Below are 9,850 nucleotides of genomic sequence, written 5' to 3'. Positions count from 1 at the left end.
AGTGATTGTCCCCAAATAGATGTGTGTCAGTGTAGTGCTTGTCCCCAAATAGGTGTGTGTCAGTGTAGTGCTTGTCAGCAAATAGGTGTGTGTCAGTGTAGTGCTTCTTCCCAAATAGGTGTGTGTCAGTGTAGTGCTTCTTCCCAAATAGGTGTGTGTCAGTGTAGTGCTTCTTCCCAAATATGAGTGTATGAGTGTAGTGCTTCTTCCCAAATAGGTGTGTGTCAGTGTAGTGCTTCTTCTCAAATAGCTGTGTGTCAGTGTAGTGCTTCTTCCCAAATAGGGTAGGGTCAGTGTAGTGCTTCTTCCCAAATAACTGTGTGTCAGTGTAGTGCTTCTTCCCAAATAAGTGTGTGTCAGTGTAGTGCTTCTTCCCAAATAGGTGTGGGTCAGTGTAGTGCTTCTTCCCAAATAGGTGTTGGTCAGTGTAGTGCTTCTTCCCAAATAAGTGTGTGTCAGTGTAGTGCTTCTTTTCAAATAAATGTGTGTCTGTGTAGTGCTTCCTCCTAAATAGGTGTGTGTCTGTGTAGTGCTTCTTCCCAAATAGGTGTGTGTCTGTGTAGTGCTTCTTCCCAAATGGGTGTGTGTCTGTGTAGTGCTTCTTCCCAAATAGGTGTGAGTCTGTGTCGTGCTTCTTCCCAAATAAGTGTGTGTCAGTTTAGTGCTTCTTCCCAAATAAGTGTGTGTCAGTGTAGTGCTTCTTCCCAAATAAGTGTGTGTCAGTGTAGTGCTTCTTCCCAAATAAGTGTGTGTCAGTGTAGTGCTTCTTCCCAAATAAGTGTGTGTCAGTGTAATGCTTCTTCCCAAATAAGTGTGTGTAAGTGTCGAGTTTCTTCGCAAATAGGTGTGTGTCAGTGTTGTGCTTCTTCACAAATACGTGTGTGTCAGTGTAGAGCTTCTTCCCAAATACGTGTGTGTAAGTGTAGTGCTTCATCCCAAATAAGTGTGTGTCTGTGTAGTGTTTCTTCCCAAATAGGTGTGTGTCTGTGTAGTGCTTCTTCCCAAATAGGTGTGTGTCTGTGTAGTGCTTCTTCCCAAACCGGTGTGTGTCTGTGAAGTGCTTCTTCACAAATAGGTGTGTGTCTGTGAAGTGCTTCTTCACAAATAGGTGTGTCTCTGTGTAGTGCTTCTTCCCGAATATGTGTGTGTCTGTGTAGTGCTACTTCCCAAATAGGTGTGTGTCTGTGTAGTGAATCTTCCCAAATAAGTGTGTGTCTATGTAGTGCTTCTTCCCAAATTAGTGTGTGTCAGTGTAGTGCTTCTTCCCAAATAAGTGTGTGTAAGTGTTGAGCTTCTTTGCAAATAAGTGTGAGTCAGTGTAGAGCTTCTTCACAAATAAGTGTGTGTCAGTGTAGTGCTTCTTACCAAATAAGTGTGTGTCAGTGTAATGCTTCTTCCCAAATAAGTGTGTGTAAATGTCGAGTTTCTTCGCAAATAGGTGTGTGTCAGTGTTGTGCTTCATCCCAAATAGGTGTGTGTCAGTGTAGTGCTTCTTCCCAAATAAGTGTGTGTCAGTGTAGTGCTCCTTCCCAAATAGGTGTGTGTCAGTGTAGTGCTTCTTGCCAAATAGGTGTGTGTCAGTGTAGTCCTCCTTCCCAAATAAGTGTGTGTCTGTGTAGTGCTTCTTACCAAATAGGTGTGTGTCAGTGTTGTGCTTCTTCCCAAATAAGTGTGTGTCAGTGTAGTGCTTCTTCCCAAATACGTGTGTGTCAGTGTAGTGCTTCTTCCCAAATAGATGTGGGTCCGTGTAGTGCTTTTTCCCAAATAGGTGTGTGTCAGTGTAGTGCTTTTCCCCAAATAGGTGTGTGTCAGTGTAGTGCTTGTCCCCAAATAGGTGTGTGTCAGTGTAGTGCTTGTCAGCAAATAGGTGTGTGTCAGTGTAGTGCTTCTTCCCAAATAGGTGTGTGTCTGTGTACTGCTTCTTCCCAAATGGGTGTGTGTCTGTGTAGTGCTTCTTCCCAAATAGGTGTGTGTCAGTGTAGTGCCTCTTCCCAAATAAGTGCGTGTCAGTGTAGTGCTTCTTCCCAAATAAGTGTGTGTCAGTGTAGTGCTTCTTCCCAAATAAGTGTGTGCCAGTGAAGTGCTTCTTCCAAATAGGTGTATGTCAGTGTAGTGCTTCTTGCCAAATAGGTGTGTGTCAGTGTAGTCCTTCTTCCCAAATAAGTGTGTGTCCGTGTAGTGATTCTTACCAAATAGGTGTGTGTCAGTGTTGTGCTTCTTCCCAAATAAGTGTGTGTCAGTGTAGTGCTTCTTACCAAATAGGTGTGTGTCAGTGTAGTGCTTCTTCCCAAATAGGTGTGTGTCAGTGTAGTGCTTCTTCCCAAATAGGTGTGTGTCAGTGTAGCGCTTCTTCCCAAATAGGTGTGTGTCAGTGTAGTGCTTCTTCCCAAATATGTGTGTGTCAGTGTAGTGCATCTTCCCAAATAGGTGTGTGTCAGTGTAGTGCTTGTTCCCAAATAGGTGTGAGTCAGTGTAGTTCTTCTTTTCAAATAGGAGTGTTTCTGTGTAGTGCTTCTTCCCAAATAGGTGTGTGTCTGTGTAGTGCTTCTTCCCAAATAGGTGTGTGTCAGTGTAGTACTTCTTCCCAAATAGGTGTGTGTCAGTGTAGTGCTTCTTCCCAAATGGGTGTGTGTCTGTGTGGTGCTTCTTCCCAAATAAGTGTGTGTAAGTGTAGTACTTTTTCCCAAATAAGTGTGTGTCAGTGTAGTGCGTCTTCACAAATACGTGTGTGTCAGTGTAGTGCTTCTTCACAAATACGTGTGTGTCAGTGTAGTGCTTCTTCCCAAATAGGTGTGTGTCTGTGTAGTGCTTCTTCCCAAATGGGTGTGTGTCGGTGTAGTGCTTCTTCCCAAATAGGTGTGAGTCTGTGTCGTGCTTCTTCCCAAATAAGTGTGTGTCAGTTTAGTGCTTCTTCCCAAATAAGTGTGTGTCAGTGTAGTGCTTCTTCCCAAATAAGTGTGTGTCAGTGTAGTGCTTCTTCCCAAATAAGTGTGTGTAAGTGTCGAGCTTCTTCACAAATAAGTTTGAGTCAGTGTAGTGCTTCTTCCCAAAGAAGTGTGTGACAGTGTAGTGCTTCTTCCCAAATAAGTGTGTGTCAGTGTAATGCTTCTTCCAGAATAAGTGTGTGTCAGTGTAGTGCTTCTTCCCAAATAAGTGTGTGTCAATGTAGTGCTTCTTCCCAAATATATGTGTGTCAGTGTAGTGCTTCTTCCCAAATATTTGTGTGTCAGTGTAGTGATTGTCCCCAAATAAGTGTGTGTCAGTGTAGTGCTTGTCAGCAAATAGGTGTGTGTCAGTGTAGTGCTTCTTCCCAAATAGGTGTGTGTCAGTGTAGTGCTTTTTCCCAAATAGGTGTGTCAGTGTAGTGCTTCTTCCCAAATAGGTGTGTGTCAGTGTAGTGCTTCTTACCAAATAAGTGTGTGTCAGTGTAGTGCTTCATCCCAAAAAAGTGTGATTCAGTGTAGTGCTTCTTCCCAAATAAGTGTGATTAAGTGTAGTGCTTCTTCCCAAAAAAGTGTGATTCAGTGTAGTGCTTCTTCGCAAATAAGTGTGAGTCAGTGTAGTGCTTCTTCCCAAATAAGTGTGTGTCAGTGTAGTGCTTCTTCCCAAATAAGTGTGTGTCTGTGTAGTGCTTCTTCCCAAATAGGTGTGTGTCAGTGAAATGCTTCTTCCCAAAAAGGTGTGTGTCTGTGTACTGCTTCTTCCCAAATAGGTGTGTGTCTGTGTAGTGCTTCTTCCCAAATAGGTGTGTGTCAGTGTAGTGCCTCTTCCCAAATAAGTGTGTGTCAGTGTAGTGCTTCTTCCCAAATAAGTGTGAGTCAGTGTAGTGCTTCTTCCCAAATAGGTGTATGTCAGTGTAGTGCTTCTTCCCAAATAGGTGTGTGTCAGTGAAGTGCTTCTTCCCAAATAGGTGTGTGTCAGTGTAGTGCTTGTCAGCAAATAGGTGTGTGTCAGTGTAGTGCTTCTTGCCAAATAGGTGTGTGTAAGTGTAGTCCTTCTTCCCAAATAAGTGTGTGTCCGTGTAGTGCTTCTTCCCAAATAGGCGTGTGTCAGTGTTGTGCTTCTTCCCAAATAAGTGTGTGACAGTGTAGTGCTTCTTCCCAAATAAGTGTGTGTCAGTGTAGTGCTTCTTCCCAAATAAGTGTGTTTCAGTGTAGTGCTTCTTCCCAAATAAGTGTGTGTCAGTGTAGTGCTTCTTCCCAAATAAGTGTGTGTCAGTGTAGTGCTTCTTCCCAAATAGATGTGGGTCCGTGTAGTGCTTCTTCCCAAATAGGTGTGTGTCAGTGTAGTGCTTGTCCCCAAATAGGTGTGTGTCCGTGTAGTGCTTCTTCCCAAATAGGTTTGTGTCAGTGTAGTGCTTCTTCCCAAATAGATTTGTGTCATTGTAGTGCTTCTTCCCAAATAGGTGTGTGTCAGTGTAGTGCTTCTTACTAAATAAGTGTGTGTCAGTGTAGTGCTCCTTCCCAAATAAGTGTGGTTCAATGTAGTGCTTCTTCCCAAATAAGTGTGATTCAGTGTAGTGCTACTTCCCAAATAAGTGTGATTCAGTGTAGTGCTTCTTCGCAAATAAGTGTGAGTCCATGTAGTGCTTCTCCCCAAATAAGTGTGTGTCAGTGTAGTGTTTCTTCCCAAATAAGTGTGTGTCTGTGTAGTGATTCTTCCCAAATAGGTCTGTGTCTGTGTAGTGCTTCCTCCCTAATAGGTGTGTGTCTGTGTAGTGCTTCTTCCCAAATAAGTGTGTGTCTGTGTAGTGCTTCTTCCCAAATAGGTGTGTGTCTGTGTAGTGCTTCTTCCCAAATAGGTGTGTGTCTGTGTAGTGCTTCTTCCCAAATAGGTGTGTGTCAGTGTAGTGCTTCTTCCCAAATAGGTGTGTGTCAGTGTAGTGCTTCTTCCCAAATAGGTGTGTGTCAGTGTAGCGCTTCTTCCCAAATAGGTGTGTGTCAGTGTAGTGCTTCTTCCCAAATATGTGTGTGTCAGTGTAGTGCATCTTCCCAAATAGGTGTGTGTCAGTGTAGTGCTTGTTCCCAAATAGGTGTGAGTCAGTGTAGTGCTTCTTTTCAAATGGGAGTGTTTCTGTGTAGTGCTTCTTCCCAAATAGGTGTGTGTCTGTGTAGTGCTTTTTCCCAAATAGGTGTGTGTCAGTGTAGTACTTCTTCCCAAATAGGTGTGTGTCAGTGTAGTGCTTCTTCCCAAATGGGTGTGTGTCTGTGTGGTGCTTCTTCCCAAATAAGTGTGTGTCAGTGTAGTACTTTTTCCCAAATAAGTGTGTGTCAGTGTAGTGCGTCTTCACAAATACGTGTGTGTCAGTGTAGTGCTTCTTCACAAATACGTGTGTGTCAGTGTAGAGCTTCTTCCCAAATACGTGTGTGTAAGTGTAGTGCTTCATCCCAAATAAGTGTGTGTCTGTGTAGTGTTTCTTCCCAAATAGGTGTGTGTCTGTGTAGTGCTTCTTCCCAAATAGGTGTGTGTCTGTGTAGTGCTTCTTCCCAAACCGGTGTGTGTCTGTGAAGTGCTTCTTCACAAATAGGTGTGTGTCTGTGAAGTGCTTCTTCACAAATAGGTGTGTCTCTGTGTAGTGCTTCTTCCCGAATATGTGTGTGTCTGTGTAGTGCTACTTCCCAAATAGGTGTGTGTCTGTGTAGTGAATCTTCCCAAATAAGTGTGTGTCTATGTAGTGCTTCTTCCCAAATTAGTGTGTGTCAGTGTAGTGCTTCTTCCCAAATAAGTGTGTGTAAGTGTTGAGCTTCTTTGCAAATAAGTGTGAGTCAGTGTAGAGCTTCTTCACAAATAAGTGTGTGTCAGTGTAGTGCTTCTTACCAAATAAGTGTGTGTCAGTGTAATGCTTCTTCCCAAATAAGTGTGTGTAAATGTCGAGTTTCTTCGCAAATAGGTGTGTGTCAGTGTTGTGCTTCATCCCAAATAGGTGTGTGTCAGTGTAGTGCTTCTTCCCAAATAAGTGTGTGTCAGTGTAGTGCTCCTTCCCAAATAGGTGTGTGTCAGTGTAGTGCTTCTTGCCAAATAGGTGTGTGTCAGTGTAGTCCTTCTTCCCAAATAAGTGTGTGTCTGTGTAGTGCTTCTTACCAAATAGGTGTGTGTCAGTGTTGTGCTTCTTCCCAAATAAGTGTGTGTCAGTGTAGTGCTTCTTCCCAAATACGTGTGTGTCAGTGTAGTGCTTCTTCCCAAATAGATGTGGGTCCGTGTAGTGATTTTTCCCAAATAGGTGTGTGTCAGTGTAGTGCTTTTCCCCAAATAGGTGTGTGTCAGTGTAGTGCTTGTCCCCAAATAGGTGTGTGTCAGTGTAGTGCTTGTCAGCAAATAGGTGTGTGTCAGTGTAGTGCTTCTTCCCAAATAGGTGTGTGTCTGTGTAGTGCTTCTTCCCAAATGGGTGTGTGTCTGTGTAGTGCTTCTTCCCAAATAGGTGTGTGTCAGTGTAGTGCCTCTTCCCAAATAAGTGTGTGTCAGTGTAGTGCTTCTTCCCAAATAAGTGTGTGTCAGTGTAGTGCCTCTTCCCAAATAAGTGTGTGCCAGTGAAGTGCTTCTTCCAAATAGGTGTGTGTCAGTGTAGTGCTTCTTGCCAAATAGGTGTGTGTCAGTGTAGTCCTTCTTCCCAAATAAGTGTGTGTCCGTGTAGTGCTTCTTACCAAATAGGTGTGTGTCAGTGTTGTGCTTCTTCCCAAATAAGTGTGTGTCAGTGTAGTGCTTCTTACCAAATAGGTGTGTGTCAGTGTAGTGCTTCTTCCCAAATAGGTGTGTGTCAGTGTAGTGCTTCTTCCCAAATAGGTGTGTGTCAGTGTAGCGCTTCTTCCCAAATAGGTGTGTGTCAGTGTAGTGCTTCTTCCCAAATATGTGTGTGTCAGTGTAGTGCATCTTCCCAAATAGGTGTGTGTCAGTGTAGTGCTTGTTCCCAAATAGGTGTGAGTCAGTGTAGTGCTTCTTTTCAAATAGGAGTGTTTCTGTGTAGTGCTTCTTCCCAAATAGGTGTGTGTCTGTGTAGTGCTTCTTCCCAAATAGGTGTGTGTCAGTGTAGTACTTCTTCCCAAATAGGTGTGTGTCAGTGTAGTGCTTCTTCCCAAATGGGTGTGTGTCTGTGTGGTGCTTCTTCCCAAATAAGTGTGTGTCAGTGTAGTACTTTTTCCCAAATAAGTGTGTGTCAGTGTAGTGCGTCTTCACAAATACGTGTGTGTCAGTGTAGTGCTTCTTCACAAATACGTGTGTGTCAATGTAGTGCTTCTTCCCAAATAGGTGTGTGTCTGTGTAGTGCTTCTTCCCAAATAAGTGTGTGTCTGTGTAGTGCTTCTACCCAAATAGGTGTGAGTCTGTGTCGTGCTTCTTCCCAAATAAGTGTGTGTCAGTTTAGTGCTTCTTCCCAAATAAGTGTGTGTCAGTGTAGTGCTTCTTCCCAAATAAGTGTGTGTCAGTGTAGTGCTTCTTCCCAAATAAGTGTGTGTAAGTGTTGAGCTCCTTCACAAATAAGTTTGAGTCAGTGTAGTGCTTCTTCCCAAAGAAGTGTGTGTCAGTGTAGTGCTTCTTCCCAAATAAGTGTGTGTCAGTGTAATGCTTCTTCCAGAATAAGTGTGTGTCAGTGTAGTGCTTCTTCCCAAATAAGTGTGTGTCAATGTAGTGCTTCTTCCCAAATATATGTGTGTCAGTGTAGTGCTTCTTCCCAAATATTTGTGTGTCAGTGTAGTGATTGTCCCCAAATAAGTGTGTGTCAGTGTAGTGCTTGTCAGCAAATAGGTGTGTGTCAGTGTAGTGCTTCTTCCCAAATAGGTGTGTGTCAGTGTAGTGCTTTTTCCCAAATAGGTGTGTCAGTGTAGTGCTTCTTCCCAAATAGGTGTGTGTCAGTGTAGTGCTTCTTACCAAATAAGTGTGTGTCAGTGTAGTGCTTCATCCCAAAAAAGTGTGATTCAGTGTAGTGCTTCTTCCCAAATAAGTGTGATTAAGTGTAGTGCTTCTTCCCAAAAAAGTGTGATTCAGTGTAGTGCTTCTTCGCAAATAAGTGTGAGTCAGTGTAGTGCTTCTTCCCAAATAAGTGTGTGTCAGTGTAGTGCTTCTTCCCAAATAAGAGTGTGTCTGTGTAGTGCTTCTTCCCAAATAGGTGTGTGTCAGTGTAATGCTTCTTCCCAAAAAGGTGTGTGTCTGTGTACTGCTTCTTCCCAAATAGGTGTGTGTCTGTGTAGTGCTTCTTCCCAAATAGGTGTGTGTCAGTGTAGTGCCTCTTCCCAAATAAGTGTGTGTCAGTGTAGTGCTTCTTCCCAAATAAGTGTGTGTCAGTGTAGTGCTTCTTCCCAAATAGGTGTGTGTCAGTGTAGTGCTTCTTCCCAAATAGGTGTGTGTCAGTGAAGTGCTTCTTCCCAAATAGGTGTGTGTCAGTGTAGTGCTTGTCAGCAAATAGGTGTGTGTCAGTGTAGTGCTTCTTGCCAAATAGGTGTGTGTAAGTGTAGTCCTTATTCCCAAATAAGTGTGTGTCTGTGTAGTGCTTCTTCCCAAATAGGCGTGTGTCAGTGTTGTGCTTCTTCCCAAATAAGTGTGTGACAGTGTAGTGCTTCTTCCCAAATAAGTGTATGTCAGTGTAGTGCTTCTTCCCAAATAAGTGTGTGTCAGTGTAGTGCTTCTTCCCAAATAAGTGTGTGTCAGTGTAGTGCTTCTTCCCAAATAAGTGTGTGTCAGTGTAGTGCTTCTTCCCAAATAGATGTGGGTCCGTGTAGTGCTTCTTCCCAAATAGGTGTGTGTCAGTGTAGTGCTTGTCCCCAAATAGGTGTGTGTCAGTGTAGTGCTTGTCCCCAAATAGGTGTGTGTCAGTGTAGTGCTTGTCCCCAAATAGGTGTGTGTCCGTGTAGTGCTTGTCAGCAAATAGGTGTGTGTCAGTGTAGTGCTTCTTCCCAAATAGGTTTGTGTCAGTGTAGTGCTTCTTCCCAAATGGGTGTGTGTCTGTGTAGTGCTTCTTCCCAAATAGGTGTGTGTCTGTGTAGTGCTTCTTCCCAAATAGGTGTGTGTCAGTGTAGTGCTTCTTCCCAAATAGGTGTGTGTCAGTGTAGTGCTTCTTCCCAAATAGGTGTGTGTCAGTGTAGCGCTTCTTCCCAAATAGGTGTGTGTCAGTGTAGTGCTTCTTCCCAAATATGTGTGTGTCAGTGTAGTGCATCTTCCCAAATAGGTGTGTGTCAGTGTAGTGCTTCTTTTCAAATAGGAGTGTTTCTGTGTAGTGCTTCCTCCCAAATAGGTGTGTGTCTGTGTAGTGCTTCTTCCCAAATAGGTGTGTGTCAGTGTAGTACTTCTTCCCAAATAGGTGTGTGTCAGTGTAGTGCTTCTTCCCAAATGGGTGTGTGTCTGTGTGGTGCTTCTTCCCAAATAAGTGTGTGTCTGTGTGGTGCTTCTTCCCAAATAAGTGTGTGTCAGTGTAGTACTTTTTCCCAAATAAGTGTGTGTCAGTGTAGTGCGTCTTCACAAATACGTGTGTGTCAGTGTAGTGCTTCTTCACAAATACGTGTGTGTCAGTGTAGAGCTTCTTCCCAAATACGTGTGTGTAAGTGTAGTGCTTCATCCCAAATAAGTGTGTGTCTGTGTAGTGTTTCTTCCCAAATAGGTGTGTGTCTGTGTAGTGCTTCTTCCCAAATAGGTGTGTGTCTGTGTAGTGCTTCTTCCCAAACAGGTGTGTGTCTGTGAAGTGCTTCTTCACAAATAGGTGTGTGTCTGTGAAGTGCTTCTTCACAAATAGGTGTGTCTCTGTGTAGTGCTTCTTCCCGAATATGTGTGTGTCTGTGTAGTGCTACTTCCCAAATAGGTGTGTGTCTGTGTAGTGAATCTTTCCAAATAAGTGTGTGTCAATGTAGTGCTTCTTCCCAAATGAGTG

This window comes from Schistocerca gregaria, unplaced genomic scaffold (assembly GCF_023897955.1).
Source record: "Schistocerca gregaria isolate iqSchGreg1 unplaced genomic scaffold, iqSchGreg1.2 ptg000414l, whole genome shotgun sequence".
Taxonomy (NCBI): domain Eukaryota; kingdom Metazoa; phylum Arthropoda; class Insecta; order Orthoptera; family Acrididae; genus Schistocerca; species Schistocerca gregaria.
Note: the sequence above shows the minus strand (reverse complement) of the source record.